Raw genomic sequence first — 10,730 nt, forward strand, 5'->3', positions numbered from 1 at the left:
CAAAGCCTTTATCTTCTGACAGTTGCTTTGTGTTTCTCGGCGGGTTACACTATAGCAGGAGCGGGGATCGATGTGAAAGGAATGGCGGGATTTGCTCGCCGTAAATCCCCCCTCGGTGTAATGTACTGTACGTGACCCCGTCTTACACCACCACCTTCACCACCGGCAGCACCGTCACCAAGGACACAGTCGGCGTGACGACACAGACAGGGGGGAATAGAAAGATGTGAGCTATGGAAACTGTAATGAACAGTTTAACCGACATAATTCGCTGCCAGTTCACGGAGTTCAGGGCGATCCATCACCAGAAGAACTCACCCACACACCCACACACACACACACACACACACACACACACACACACACACACAATCTGCCCACGGCGGAGGAAATATGTAAATCACGGTCTGTGTTTTTTTTTATAGAGCTGCGGCCTCTATCTCGGGTTTGCCTTAATTACAAAGAATCTGATGCTAAATCTTCTGCTTGGTCCGAGGACCGGATATCAATCACAACGCTATGATTGAGATGGGTTCATTCTAATTAAATGAGAGGAAGGGAGGGAAAGGGAGGGACGGAGAGAGGGAGAGAGAGAGAGAGAGAGAGAGAGAGAGAGAGAGAGAGAGAGAGAGAGAGAGCAGTGGCGGTTCTATATTGAATTACACCCCGGGCGAGACCCCCTCCAAGTGCCACTGAGAGAGAGAGAGAGAGAGAGAGAGAGAGAGAGAGAGAGAGAGAGAGAGAGAGATAAAGGGAGAGAGAGAGGGTTGGAGAGAGAGACGGAGAGACGAAAGACAGCTTGAGATAAGAGATATTACGGCATTGTGAAACGTGAAATGCAAGCCAGGCTTGATCTTTAGGTTTTTGCTGTGGGAGGCAATGAGGACAGCTGGCTGGATGGTCATGCTAATGATCAGTGGAGCTGAGGAGTCGAATGGCGTGTTTGAATGAAACAATTAGTGCAGCAACCACATAATGCACACACAAAACAGATGCACGCAAACATTTGAATGCATAATGGCACTGACACTCAGTCAGCCACAACCACACATACTTTCGAACGCACACACACAATTATTTACACTTTACCCTCCGCAAAGCATGACTGTGGCTTTGTGGTTGTTTATGGGAGTAATTAGGCCACAACTTGAGGGAAGCCTCTGCATATTTCCCATCCTAGGGGAGTATAAATCAAAGGACCACTCCTCTCTCTCTTTACTTTCTGTGTCTCTGCTCCCAGACCGTCCATCGGTCGGTGCTGTCTTCTGTCTCACGATCAGGAAACATATGGATTCTACAATCAATAGAGGCTTCCACCAGGGCACGGCTGTGGGAGGCGTTACAAATGGTGTGAATCTTTTTGAGTATTCCCCGACGGACGGACCGTCCGCCGAAACTCACTCACACGAAGCACGGCCTCTCCCTCGAACCAAATGAGGCCTAGTCCGCCTTGTGGGAGGCCGTCATCGTTCAGTGTGTACAGTGAAACATTTGTGCTTCAACGTCCGCCCCACAATTACTCATCACGCGTGTTTGCTCATTTGACATCTGAGGCACCACAGCATGGAACCGTGAACACGGTCTCTCCATCGGGGCCGGCTGCTTGTTTAAGAGCATTAGCAGTGCGGTCCAGATGGACGGTTTGAAGAGCAAAGCCCTTCCTCGTTCCAGCCCGTTCCCCCTCAAAATCCCAGGCTTAGAGTTCAAAGGACTCATTACAATGAAACAGGAGATAATTCATCACAACACAGGGACAATGCTCTCTAGCCAGGGTCTGTGCCCCTGCCGTTGAACGCTCAGAATGGAGAAGAACAGGGGGAACTCTGTGGAAACCTTGACTGTAGGGTGACTGGACTGCAAAGAACGATTCGTCTTTGTCCCAAAGCCGTGGTGAACATGGGACTCCAGTGGGCGTCGGGCCTCAGTGTTGCTCTCGCTCTTTCTCGCTCTCACTCGTTCTCCCTCTCTATCTCGACCTCTGGAAGGTTCTGGTTCCTCAGAGCGTTATCTGTTCACAGAGCATGGGACTCCCTGGAGCTCTGATCCACTGGGGAACAGGCTCCCTCCCAGTGGGACACACACACACACACACACACACACACACACACACATAGGAACGGACGCATACACACACACACACACACACACACGCGCGTGTACGAAGACACACACATACACACATTAAATACAAACACACGCATACACACACTCACACACACACACACACAGACACACACACACACACACAGAAGAAGAGACACATACACACACACACACACACACGCGTATACAAAGACATACACACATGCACACATTGAATCCACACATACACAAAAACACACACACAGACGTGACACACACACGCACACACATACACACATTTGAATCCACACACACACACACAAACACACACACTCATATGAATACACACACACACACACATACACACACAGCTTACTTTTCAGCCAAGGAAGGCACATTGAGGCACTGCAGGTGACCTTGGGAGCCAACAGAGACTGCAAGGCAGACCTCTGATGAAGATGTAGAGCGCCTTGAAAGGGATGGGAGCTCTATTGATTCACATAACAACACATTCACCAGCAGGGCTACTCACACACACAAACATATATATATATATATATATTTATATATATGTAGCTTTGCTTTTCCGATCAATGCGATCGATCGACACAAATGTACCAGCGATACGGAGATGAGAGTGAGATGTCCAGTACACAACCTCCCCCGTCTCACCCCCGTCTCACCCCCGTCTCACCCCCGTCTCACCCCCGCTCACCCCCCTGCGTGGGAGCGGTCCTACCCGCTGTCCTCATCCTGTCCTCCGTGCTGCACTAATGAACACAGCTGCTGTGATTAAGAGGGACCTGTGGGGAGGAGAGAGAAAGGAGGAGGAGGGGGGGGGGGGGGGAGGGGGGGAGGGGGGGAGGGGGGGAGGGGGGGAGGGGGGGTCAAACCACCAAGTCCTTGAACCCGGATCACCTCCAAGGAAGGGCCCAGCTGTGATTGGCTTGGTTAACCTGGTGGACGTGGTAAGATTTATGAGATCTCATATTTTCAGACTCTAGTGAGAACCCAAGGGGGGGGGGGGAGAAGGTGAATCTGCTCTTTAGCAAAACAAAAGACCAAAAAAAAGGAAAACACTTAGCTTCCACTGTGGGATCTCAAATAACATGTTTTTTCTTTCCTTTCCTCTCAAAAAAAACAACTATATTATACCTCCTATGGCGGAATTATAGCAGCCATGTTTGTCTTGCCTTTCTTCTCAAAACAAGAAGAGGTTGCTATATATAATGTTATGCTGCCTATAGCCCACTGGTGTACACGTACCGTAAGACCATGCTGCCAGGTGTTTTTCTTGTCTTCTCCGAGCACACAGACATGGCTGTATCCATGGTGACTGGGGTCATGTTATCCATGCATCCCTCCAGAAACAAACCCAGCCATACTGTTAAACCCAAGTGCCATGTTGTTACCCCCTTGCTTGTGAAAGCACATTGATGCACCTCTCTAAGTTGTGGGTGATGGATAGATATTTTCCACATAACTTCTCCGGGATGCGTCTAGGCTCCCCCTGGCTTTGCTCCTCCCCGGATCCGAGGACACCTTTATAACAGCCATTAGCGCTCTCACCGTGTGCTAAAAGTCCAAAGGGAGACGGCGGGAACAGCTAGCTCAGCAGCCGATGGTTATTAGACACCATGTAGACATAAAGCCCTATTAAGCCATGCTATCCCTATGCTTATTCCCTCCCTCCTCCAACCTCCTCCACGTCTTTCTCCCACTCTCTCACTCTCTCACACCTGGGGCCAAATCAGCGTGTGGACGCCTCCAACGCTGTCCTTCATCTCAACTTTTTGCTCTGCGTTCCCTCTTCTCTTTCCTCCTCTCTTTGTGGGTCGATGCCGGGAGCGATACCCTGGCTCGTATTCTGCATCATCCTTACTGTCCGCGGCTGTTGGGATGAGGCGAGGTGAGGTGCGGTGTGGGCAATATTTTCCCTACTCCTCCCTCCGTTTTTAGTGCCATTACTTTAGAGCCCAGAAAATATGGTGGGCCCCCCCATCTTAATGTGTGCAGAACGGCTCCAAGCTGTAAAAACTGGGCCTAATTGCAAGGAGCCGGAGAATGGACGGCCCCCAAAGGACCCTCCTCACAAGAGGAGACGATGACTCAAATGAAACTAGAGAGGGAAAGAAAGCAACGAGAGAGAGACATAGAGAGAGAGAGAGAGAGAGAGAGAGAGAGAGAGACAGAGAGACAGAGAGACAGAGAGAGAGAGTCATTGACGTGTTCTCCTGATGCAGCAGAAGACACTGGGATAAAAGGGAACAGGAACTGAGATTCTGCCAACTAATCAATCGTCTTGCTCTGCGTTGGTTCAACATTAGAGGATGGTGCGTGCGTAATTTTGTTGTTGTACGCTGTTGGGAGGAGGAAGACTTTTTGTTTGTCTTTGGGATGATCCAGAAATCGTTGTGATAAGAGGAAGGAATGAGAAGATTGGTAGCTGTGATGATATTTTGGCAGAAGGCAACACCAGGTTACATAAAGTATTGACTATTCAATCTGCATCAGTCCCGCTGAGGTTGACAAATCACAGCTATTATCTTTCAAAATACAACTCTGCATGAAGTGAACACAGTTCTGTGATGCTAAAGCAGGAATACAGCACGCAGACCAAGTCGAGTTTACCTAGAGGCTTTATAATTTAAAGGGAGAGGGATTCATTTGACCATTTATTCAGTAATTGGTGTCCACCTATAGTCCAAATCCTAGAGCAGGGATTGATAAAGCAGAACAGAATAGAAGACAAACAATAGACACCAAACTGAACAGGCAGCTGGCCGGATATCTTGGGTGCTCACTGCCCAGGCATATTAACACAGTTCATATCCAGATTCTGATGTTATTTCCCTAGCTATGATGTGATTGAAAAACGACAAAAGTGAGTCACTTTTGTCTCCAACAGTTTTAAAAAGCTTTTACTAAGCTGATAGATTTCAAGACATGAGCTGTTAATGAAACATACAATGCTGATGACATTGAACATCCTGCATGATCTCTAAGAAGTAAAAGAGAAAAAGCACATGCTTTACTACGACATCGTTGTATCAAGGACAAGACACCAAAGAAAACAAAAAAAGGAAAATATTCTAAATGCAGGTCGAGAAATGAATCCTCTATTGAATGAAGGTTGACTGAGTTGTATTAGAGAAGGGGAGAACAAGGGAAAAGCAGAAATGTACAATTGAGCGATAGACAAACAAAGACAAAGCAAGAGAAAAAGGCCAATTATGGGGTCCTGTTTGTGCAGAAGTTAATTGAGAGAAATATCGTATTCTGTGGCTTTATGAGTGAGAGAATGTCGTCTTTGTCATCATCTCTGTCTTTGATTTCAAAGCTGTTGCTTATAATGTATCACACACACACACACATACACACACACACACACACACAAACACACAGACATATTCACACACACTCACTTAATTGTAACAATACTAATTAACTTGTTGCACACGCATTAAACAGTGTCAAAGCACACATGGAATCCAACACAACACAGCATCTCATAAAAAATATATTTTAATTGTTGTTAGAAATTAAATTCTTACGCTTGCACCACTGGGCAATTTTAAAGGCAATGATGCTAATCATTCCACGACGCAGTGAAAATCCCAGTCAATAAAATTATAATCATTTACTTCTCCAACATGGGGGTATGGTGTATCAATCCCATCTGCTATCATACTTTGGCATTCCAATGTTATGTTTATTGCTTTATTCTTTTAGGAAATATCACTGTGTATAAATGTGGCCACCAGATGAGCTTTGGTGGTTGTTGATGTTGCTGCTGTGTCGCTATGTGTGAAGCCACACTCCCATCCTAATCAATATTTAATCCTGCATGGTAACATCGTGCTCAGGTTCCTCACACAGGCTGGTTTGTGATCCGGTGTTTTGGAGAACACACGCCAAGATGATGATGCTCACGACGGTCTGGGTCCTCTGGCTGTTGGACGTTGTGGTTGTTTATAAACAGATGTTGTTGTTGTTGTTGTAGTTGACCCCTACTGCCCCCCCCCAAGGACGTTACCACCGGCGACGGACAGGTGATGGCCACCTCTGTTCCTCCCTACATCCTCAGCCCTTCATGACAAGTAACCCAAGTGGCTGTAAGAAAATAAACTGAAATACCTCCCTTAGTCAGGGTATGCCATAAATAAGTGCAGGCCTAGAACGCTATTTTGATTATTATTATTTTTTAATCTCCCTAGCCATAAGAAAGCAATTTTCGCATTTTCCGTCATATTGCGGGAGACGAATCTGTGTTTTCTTCTCTTGATGTGGAGAACTTCTAATCCTAATTGCGGCAAGCAGAAAAATAATTGAGTCAGGGCGCGACAGTAACAAACTCACACACACACACACACACACACACACACACACACAGCTCTTTGTACACACGCATAGATATATAAAATGCTTGGAGGCACACCCACTGAAGAGTGATTATTTTATTCTACTTGCAGGAAGTAAACTCTGCATTCACACACACACACACACACACACACAAACACACAAATGCTTGGTGAAACAGCCGTAAACACACAGCCAAACATAATCTTATCAATAAAGGCTTCTAGAATACATTCTAGGTAGCAGTGACACACCGTGAAACACACCAGTGGATTCAATACAAAGCAATCTGCACCCCCCACACACACAAACACATACACACAAACACACACACTCGCAAATCCTCTCCCAGGGACTGACTGTAAACATGGCCATGGTGTCTTATCTGTCTGTGTGTGTATGTGTGTGTCCGTGTGTTTGTCTGTGTTACCTATGACGTTCAGTGTGTGTGTGTGTGTGTGGGGATGTGTGTGTGTGTATAACCTGTGATGTTCAGTGTGTGTTTGTGGGTCACCTATGATGTTCGGTGTGTGTGTGTGTGTGTGTGTGTGTGTGTGTGTGTGTGTACGTGTTTGTGAGGACACATGCGTGCAGGGTAAATCAGGCAGAACAGCACTCTGCAGGGACCCTTCCATTCCATTAGCTAAAGTACAGGTAGCTCAGCTCCACCTCACACCACCACGCCTTCAAACAACCAAGAACAACCTGAATGTACTATTACAGAGGGCGAGAGAGAGGGAGAGAGAGGGAGAGGGAGAGAGAGGGCGAGAGAGAGGGAGAGGGAGAGAGAGAGAGGGAGGGACAGAGAGAGAGAGAGAGAGAGGGAGAGGGAGAGAGAGAGAGGGAGGGAGAGAGAGCGAGAGAGAGAGAGAGAGAGGGGGGGGGGGTGGAGAGAGAGAGAGTTTTATGAGTGCAAATTCAGACGTTCTTTGTTGCTCACGTGCCTGACGCGCTGTCATTAAACATCGACTATATCTACTGCCACGTTCCCGTAGAGGACAAATGAAGGCCGTTATCCGTCAGTCCGTCCCCTCTGCACGTCCGTCCCCTTCCCTCTGATCAATGCCCCTCTCTCTCTGTTCTCGGGAAACTACTTTGATGGAAGATGACATATGTCAATACTGATGTACTAGATGTTTGTACTTGTATGTTGACTTTGTGTAAGTAGGTTTTGTGTGTGTGTGTGTGTGTGTGTGTGTGTGTGTTTGTGTGTGTGTGTGTGTGTGTGTGTGAGGAGGGGTTTTTGTGTGTGTCTGTGTGTATGTCAGTCATCTCTCATTTAGCCTGATGGAGGCCTCTCTCTCTGTCTCTGTCTCTGTCTCTCTCTCTCTCTCTCTCTCTCTCTCTCTCTCTCTCTCTCTCTCTCTCTCTCTCCCTCCCTTGCACTCTTGCTCTTGCTTCCTCTCACGCTGTCACTCTTCCTCATCCCAGTATACTACAGGCATGTAGCACACAAACCACGACTAGACAAGACCCGACTGTCAGTTGGAAATAGGCTCAGTTTCTGTTGAACATAGTCAGACTACAGAAATAAATAATCAGTTCAGTGTAATACTTTTCAAAGGATTTGCTCTTGCTGCTAGAATACACTCACTGAACTTACATCCACAAAACAAGGACGTACAGGTACTTGTCAACCACAACCCCGTATTTAGGTTTACCTGTCCACTCGCATCATGTTGGGCGACCCCCCATGGACTCACGAACCCCCACGTATCAGAAGCCCCAAGGTTGCACCTGATTCAGGATATAAATCGTTTTTTGCCTTCCAAAGGAGTACTCACATCAGCCAATGAGTCAAGTTTGGATTAAGGGGCAACGAGTCGATTGGGTGTCCGGTTCCTGCGGGGGGTTCCGGTGCTCGTTAGCCCGCGGCCAGTGTCTGTGCAGCATCGGGTGTTTAACGAGCTGGGGGGGTAATTACACAGAGGCGGCCGGAGACACGGAACCGCGACAGTACGGGCCGGGCCGAGATAAGGTCAGCTCTTCTGGCTGCTGGGGGAGGGTTGTGGGATGGGGTACGGAGGTGGAGGACGGACACTCAGCTGATTGTCTGTGCTTTGTCTTATCCCCACGCCTGGCATTTGCATTGATATGTCACAGGGAAACAAAGCATTCTACTCTGGTACTGTCTTTTCATTGTGCTGCTTTACTCTGGTCTGAGGGATGTGTAAATCGTGTTGATTAGGCAATTTAGTAAGGATAAAATTAAATATTTTGATAATTCAATTTACTTTGTTGTGTGAAAGTATCTTGTAAGAATGTTTTTTTAAACAATACATGTAGAGGGTCACGTTAACAACATATTAGCAGGCGTTATCTTGACCAGCCCATGCACCACATAGGTGTGTGTGACCCCGACAACGTGATCCTTAACACAAAATATTCCCAGACGTATTCCTGAACACAAATTATTCACCAAGGTATTCCAGAACAAAAAGTATTCACCAAGGTATTCCTGAACACAAAGTATTCACCAACGTGTTCCTGAACACAAAGTATTCACCAACGTGTTCCTGAACACAAAGTATTCACCAACGTGTTCCTCAACACAAATTATTCACAGACATATTCCTGAAATATTCACAGAAATATTCCTGAATTCAAAGTATTCACCGACGTTTTCCTGAACACAAAGTATTCACCGATGTATTCCTGAACACGGAGCGGAACAACAGCCAAAAGCCGATAGCGGCGTTGGGTTGTATTTATTAGCCTCTGAAGGCAGATTCCTTTCAGGCGGGCACGCCACTGCTTTTTAATTACTGGGAGGAGATAATCCACAGGTGATTATGCTGTTTTTATTCATTTCTGTTTTTAATGCCGCCGTAACGATTAGTTTTGTCAGTCATGGCTGCTGGGGGAGGATGTATCGTTGTTTTGTATTACGGGGAGATTAACTCTCCCTCTCAGGCTCCTGGGCTATTCCAACAGTTCTGAGAGCTTGTTAGATGGATATTAATAAAAGCCTAATTCACAAAACGCCTGGACCATCAAATGCTATATTGCCGTATTGCTCCGACTGAATGGAGTGGCTTTGGGTTTCCGACCTGAAGCGCTCTGCCTGGTTCTATCGAAGGATAACCTGATTTGTCCTTGTGAGGGGGTTGTTTGTTTGTTTTCCGACTTAGCCATTCAGCAAGGCGCCAGGGCCTGTCTTGAGGCGTCGACCGAGGCCGGCCTTCTGCGGGTTTCAGATCGTCCACTATTACAAATGGTTTTGTTGGGCTCCATTTTGATTTTGTTTTTGGTTCTTTATTTGCCAAGAGAGGAGAGACGAAATGAGAATATTGGATACGTGTCGGGTTCATCCGATAGCAAGACAATAGCATGCAGAGGTGGTCTCTAATAGTCTCTAACACCTCTGTGTCAGACGGAAGACAGACGTGTCGAGGAGATGCTACAGCCTGCAGAGAGGGACTGGCAAAGAAGTTGAATTTATTTCCATCATAATGAAAAAACCACAGAGGTTGTGAGAATAGTTATCCACAGGCCCCACTCACACACACACATACTCTCACACACACACAAACACACACTGAACTACACCCATAACCACACGCACACCCACGGTTCCATGTGCATAATCGCATTTTCACAAAATAACACCTGACGTATAAACCACGGACAGGAGCCCGGAACAAGCCCCCAACACGCTCACCGAGTCTGAGCACAGACTCAGTCAGTGGTGAATCACCAGATGAAGACGTAATGAAAGACCATGACTTGACTATTTTGCGATGACTCATGCTTCCCAAGCCCCGAGTAACCTTTTGTTTCATCTGCAGGCTGATCTCAGACATCCACTCGACTGCAGTTAAATGGACAGCCCAGTCCCAGGCTCTCCGCAGACTCTGCCTGAGCACTGGGTTTCTCTCACTGTCAGGGATACCTGGAAATGAATGCTAATGCATCTGGAATATGATCAGCACACAGGCAGTTGACGTGACTCTCCCTGGGGGTTCTCTACACTTATTGGATTATGTGTGCGTGCATGTGCGTGTGTGTGTGTGTGTGTGCGTGTGCGTGTGTGTGCGTGTGTGCGTGGGCTTGTGGGTTGAGTGTGTCGATGGGCATATGGGGTGTGGGTTACTGTGAGTGCCTTGGGGTGTGTGTGTGTTTGTGTGTGTAGGGGCATATGTGTGTTGGGGGGGGGAGTTTGTGGGTGTGTGTGTGTGTTTGTGTGTGTGCAAATGTGTGTGCGAGCATGTTTGCGTGTGGGTGAGTGTGTGTGTGGGTGAGAGCGTATGTGAAGGTGCGTGTGGGTGTGTGTGAGTGCAGATGTGTGT

The sequence above is a fragment of the Pollachius pollachius genome (genome assembly GCF_949987615.1).
Source record: "Pollachius pollachius genome assembly, chromosome: 3".
In the NCBI taxonomy this organism is placed as follows: domain Eukaryota; kingdom Metazoa; phylum Chordata; class Actinopteri; order Gadiformes; family Gadidae; genus Pollachius; species Pollachius pollachius.